The sequence below is a fragment of the Camelina sativa genome, chromosome 15 (genome assembly GCF_030686135.1).
Source record: "Camelina sativa cultivar CO46 ecotype springtype chromosome 15, ASM3068613v1".
NCBI lineage: Eukaryota > Viridiplantae > Streptophyta > Magnoliopsida > Brassicales > Brassicaceae > Camelina > Camelina sativa.
In genome coordinates, this window is record NC_141894.1 from 29354617 (window position 1) to 29361170 (window position 6554).

The window sequence follows — 6554 nt, forward strand, 5'->3', positions numbered from 1 at the left end:
ATCAAACATCAAAGACCAATTCAGACATCAAACTATCAAAGACTTGAAGTTCATACTTTAGACGTCAAAGATAAAACTTGAAACTTGAAAGCTTCTTGAAACCGTCCTTGACTCCTTGGCACAGCTCCTTGCGAGTTGATTCATTTCAGCATATCAAACTCTACATATCTAAACAAAAGATTATTAGTTCAGTAGTAAGAAATCGAATGTGTTTCATCAAATACATCAAACTTAAAATTTGATTTGAAATTGGAACTCACTCTACAGTCCTTGAAAGTTGAATTCAGGATCAAACTCTACATAGTACATAACAAAGCAAAAGATCAATTGTCAAAATTCAAAAATAGAAGGTATAAAGTACATTCAAGTTAAAAGAGTTTAAGAGAAGATATTACCTCTCATGAGATCATCTTGTAACTCCACATCAGCAAGCATTTGTTGGATTGTTATCACTCCCTTTTCATTGACATGAATCTCACATTTCAACCATTGCTCTGTGCACATCAAGACTTCAATCATGTAGTGGGTTAAGCAGCTTCTTTGTGGGTTTAATATTCTCCCACTAGTGCTAAATGCAGATTCCGATGCTACTGAAGACATTTTCATTGCAAGTATGTCTCTAGCAATAAGTGATAGAACCGGGAACTTTGGGCTATTGATCTTCCACCAAGATAACAAATCATACTCAGCACCATTTAGAAGATTCGGATTCTCCACAGTTTCTTTCAAATACAACTCCAGCTCATTTGATGAATCTTGAATTCCTAGTTCTTTAACCACGTCTTTGTAGAGACTCTCCATGCTTTCAAAACCAACTGTTCTCTCACAATAATCACTTCCAACTTGCTCTTGAGACTGAGAAGTTGCTCTTTGGGACTGAGTAGATGTCTCTGATTCACCACTGCCACTTCTATTGACTAAAACACTATACTCTGCAAACATATCCTTAAGGATTTGCAAGACTGAATCATGAAGATGATTAGCCTCAACACTATTCTTACCATAAAGTGTGTCAAAACAAAGCTGAGCAAACTTCATCTTCTTTCTTAGGTCGAATATACTTGCTACTATCAACAACTAATTCATTTCAACCTTCTCTCCAAAAGGATCCCAATACTTCTCTAATTTCTCTAACATAACCAATGCTTTCCATCTTAAATTTGCATCAGGACCGGTACTTGCAGTTAGAGCAGTAATGTTTTTTAGGATGGTAACTATCTCATTGTATATCTTATGAGAGCACACAGACGTAGAAAGTGATAGTACTAGTGTAGACTTGTAAAAGATGACAAGAAACTGAACCAACCTCTCAACAGCATCAAAATCCTTTTTGATTGCTGGTCCAACCCTTTTTGTCCCATCCACCTTTTCCTCAAAGTAGTCATTATAAACTTTGTCTTCAGCCTCCATCTTTTCAAATGCCACTCTAAACCTCAAAGCTTGTTCTAACATGAGGTAAGTGGAGTTCCATCTGATCTTGACATTTAAAGGTATGCTTCCCCGTTTAACCTTTGCTGTTTCCACTCGAAGATCAAATGCTTTCAATCTGTCCGTTGAACCTCTCAGAAAATTAATTCCATTCCTGATCGCAGCCACACTGTCATCTACCTCTGTCAGACCATCCTTAACAATCAAATTCAATATATGAGTGGCACACCTTAGATGCAAATAATCACCTTTAAGAATAAATGCATCATTCCCATGAAGCTGTGTAAATGCTTCCTTGAATCTCCTTATTGCTGAACTGTTAGCAGTGACATTGTCTACTATGATGCAAAATATTTTCTTGATGTCCCACTCTTCCATACAATCCATAAGAACCTTCAAAATTGTTGACCTTTTATGATCCGGAACATTCTTGAAACCAATGATCAGCTTCTTTAACTTCCACCAAGCATCGATATAGTGAGCTGTTATGACCATATAACTATTTCCAGTATACGGATCAACCCAGATATCGGTTGTCAGTGACAACCTCTGTTTATTCTCCCCAAGAACCTTCTTCATTGCTGCTTTCCTCTTAACAAACAACTCCACAATATCTCTTATTGCTGTTCTCCGAGAGTGAGGTTTATACAACTGGACTTTAGCACAAAAATGTCTCCAAGGTAGGCACTCTTTAAAAGATAATGGCAGTTCAGCCAAAACCAACAACTCATTTGAAGCTTCCCTAACCACAAATTTAGAGACTCTACTCAACCTAAGCTCACCACCAACACCATTAGAAGAAAACACATTCTGACTCTTTTCTAGATTAGCAGCTTGCCATATCTTGAATGCCTTGCATGCCGTTTTCAGATGCTTAGATAAATTGGAGGTACCCGACTTACTTGGACATTTCATCTGTTTCCCACAATAATGACAATTGCATAAGTCATTATTGTCCTTCTGTTTAGTGAAGTGTTGCCAAACCCACGATGTTGTTGATTTCTTTCCAACACCTTCTTCACAATGTCTCCTCTTGTTGTTAGGTCCAACAACTTTATCGTGGGTTCCACTGTCATCTTCATCACTCATTGACTGATTGATTAGTGGTGGTGGAGGATGATGAGAAGACGCCATCTGCACCATTTAGAAAAGAAACAAATTACAACCTTACACACGGTTACACAAGCTTATATAATATATACGATAAGAAACAGAGCAAAGAAGCTTATAGACTTAAGAGACCAACGTTTTGGTTACATTTCAACAAACTAAACATGATAAAAGAGAGCATCATATATCATTCTCTAACTATCTCAAACAAAACTAAAGCTTACAAACCAATGAACCATACCATTATCATTCTCTAACTATCTCATTTACAGACCAAAAGCTTACAGACCAAAACGTTGAAACCTAAAGCTTAGACTTTAGAGACAGAGCAAAGAAACAAATTACAGACCAACAAAACAACAAAAATCCGAAGCTTATAGTTATAGTTATAGATCAACATGATCAACTTGCTAAAGCTTACAAACCATACCAGAAGATTGTTGAAGATCTAAGTATCTAACTATCTCATTTCTAAGATTAATGGAGTATAAGAGATTAAGAGACTCTTATTAAGAGTAAGGTTCAGAATTTCAGATCGAAAACATAATTCAGATTGGTTTGTCGACAACGCAGATGGTGGCGAAGACGAAGAGACCTGGGACGGCGAGACTTGAGCGAGATTAGTTAGGGATTCCAGTTTTTATAGTAGGTTTAGACTGGTGGTATATGAGAGAGGACAAAGTAGTATGGTAAAGCATGAATCGCGTATCGACAAAGACCAAACCTTGAGCGAGTGAGCGGCTATACCTCAAAATGACAAAACAAAAAGGGATATTCTGATTCCGATACAAAAGGGATAAGGGATATAATCGAGGGTTTCTTCGGTTCCTCGGGTACCCATTCGGATCCTCGGGTAATACCCGAAACCGACCCGATCCACGAATAGAAGAAAACATTATCCATTGAGTATTTTTGGCAATAACCGTATCTGAACCGAACTGGTTATTTTGGGTCGGTTCCGGTTCGGGTCCTTGGTTCCGTTTTTTTTGCCTAGGGCTAGAGAGGACTTTCAGAGGGGGTAGGGAAAAAAACGGAAAAAACCCGAAAAATACGCAATCTAATTTTGAACGTTTAATACTTGTAGTTATTAAATTGGATAAAAAAATATCTGGTTTAATTTCTGTTGTTTTAAAAACTATTGTTGTATATATAATGGTACATCCATACTTACGACTTAACAATCGTTAACACTAGTGACATAATTGTTTACCAGTGTTAAAAGATAACCCCACGTGGTTAATTAGTCGTAAATAAAGACATTGTTGCCCTTTTATTTTTTCCCCAAATTGATTTGGAATCTAAGAACCCTAAAAGCAAAAAAAGTTTAACATCACATTTGATTTGAGAGAATGGTGAGCCAAAGTTCAGAGTCTGATCCGAATTCGAGCCGGAGCTGGGATCCTCTTTTCAGCACTTGTGGTAGAGTTATGACTGTTGCAAAGTCATGGATCAATGACAATCCGGGTAGAAGATTTTACAAATGTGTTGTTCATGGATTCTTCAGTAAGCTCATCTTCTGCCACCCATATGGGTTCTGTTTATCCGCTCAAACTGAAGAACCCATATGACCACGTGGAGTTATCTTTTAATCTTGGTTAACAATTCTGTCACTAGTGTTAATGACTGTTAAGTCGTAAGTATGAATCTACCTTTATAAATAAAACAATGGTTTTTTAAGACAACATAAATTAAATCAGATATTTTTTGTCTAATTTAATAACTACAAGTATTAAACGTCCAAAAAAAATAGATGACGTATTTTTGGGATTTTTTGCAATAAAAAATTACCCAAAATATCGATTTAAGTTTTCGGTTTGGTTTTGGTTTCCTCTAAATGTCTTTTTGGTTATACTTATTAAATTTATTTTGGTTTCGGTTTTGGCTTGATTCTTTTTAAACCATAAAATTGTTCATTTTTTTCTGGGGTTTTACAACTTGTTTGGTTAGAGGTTAAGTTTTACAATCTTTGTTTTTTTTTCTTCGTGATTTAAGGTATGTGAATAAATTTCTGAATCAAATTATTTTTATTATAGAAACTTTATATTCATATGGAACTAGGAAATTAAAAACTCTTTGAAAGCTTATATAATTCATAGTAATATTATGTTTAATATTTATTTAAAAACATATTGCAATGTACGAACAGTTTCATAGATTCTAAATCAAGAATGCTACAATTCAAGATAAACAACTAATGTCATTTTTTCTTTTTGTGTAGAAAATCATAAAATAAATTAAAAATAACTGAAACCAAACCGGACTGAATTATATATATTTTTATTTTTATAAGTCGATAAACTGTAACCAAACCGAATTATATATCGTTTCTATATGGTTATATAAAATCAATAAACTGAAAAAGTCAAACCAAAACCAAACTAGAAAACCATCCGTTAACAAGATGTGTAACTTGCATACGATAGGATGGTCAGTCTGCTAGTGACCAGCGACAATGACGATGACAAATAACTATTTTATGTTTGTACCGCAGCCATTGCAAATAGTAACTAAAGACAACGAGAGCGAGAAGCGATAACGACAACGACTAGTCATTCATTCAAAATTTGAAACGTTAAAAGAGTTGTAAGCAACAAAATTTTTATGTTGTGACTTGTTAAAATCTATCACTGGAAATTATTATTTAACCAATAATTACAAAACGAACAAGAAGTAATCACTACTTTTGCTGGTGGCTAAAAATAGGTCGTTGTTAAAAACTGATAAATGAACAAACAAAATTGATATTTCCTTATTTTTTTATAAAGTATAATAGCCATCATCATACGATGGTGATGTTCAATATCATTGATATTAGAAAAAAAAATAATCGACGAAGATAAAATCTAAAATCCGGACTAATTCTTGGAACATTTGCTATTCTTAAAATAATAAAATTTAAGACTTCTAATTTTAGTGCTTCTCTCAGGCATAGTAATAACAATGTTCCTTAATTATTAGGTGACAGAATTCAGATTTTATCAAATTAAATAAAAATCATTTAAGATCATAAATATATACAATCAGTTTAATAAAATTTTAAGTAAATATATACAAAAACTAAAGTTGCATATAAAAAAAATTGTGATAACGACACCTCCGTAATATTTCCTTTTTAGAAATATCAAATAATGTAGAAGAAATTTCCAAATAATTCAAAAAAAAAAAAGGGATGGATAATAAAAACCATTGGAACCGAAAGAACAAAAGAAGGTCCACTTTGGTTAAAAATCTCTGCAACCACAATGATGCCCACTCTTTGTGGTTCTCATTCTCCATTCTTCGATCCTCCCAAATCTTCTAACTACTCCTACTATTCAAAAACTACCTCCAGTTTCATTTTTAGTTATGGATAATATCTTGTCAAAATCAGACAGTTCATGGATTAGATCATTGGTTGGAAAAATTGATATGAGAAAAGAACATTGACGTACCCACTTGTTAGCTTGAAAGCTACTTTTTATAAACATATTATGATATTATATATAGATGGAGAAAGCTTGTGTCAGCATCAGTAACATTATACATACTATGATAGTACTCGCGCTACGCCGCGGGTTTGGTGTTTTTCATTTTTTTATAACTATTTGTTGTTTTATTTTTGGTATGTTATTTGTAATTTTACTTATGCTTTGTTTTTTCTTTATGTTTTTTATCATTGTGGTACTCTAATTTTCTAATGAAATTCTGTTATTAGATAATAGGGAGACGATATATGTTAATTTATTAAATCGTGTTATTTGATCACTCCAAACCTTTAATGAAGATTAATTGCGATTAATTTACTTTTTATGGACCCAATTGAGTTTTACTGGGCTTTAAATATCGTATACTTTTTTGTCAAACAACGATCCACTATATATTCAGATATATAAGAGTTTCATTACTTTGCCAAAAAAAAAACGGTTTCATCACAAACAAGACAACAGTGGCGATTGTCCGATCATCAAAGCTTAATTTCACAAACCCATCTCTCTCCTTCTTCTCCTCATTACTCTACCTGATTCCTCCATCTCTCT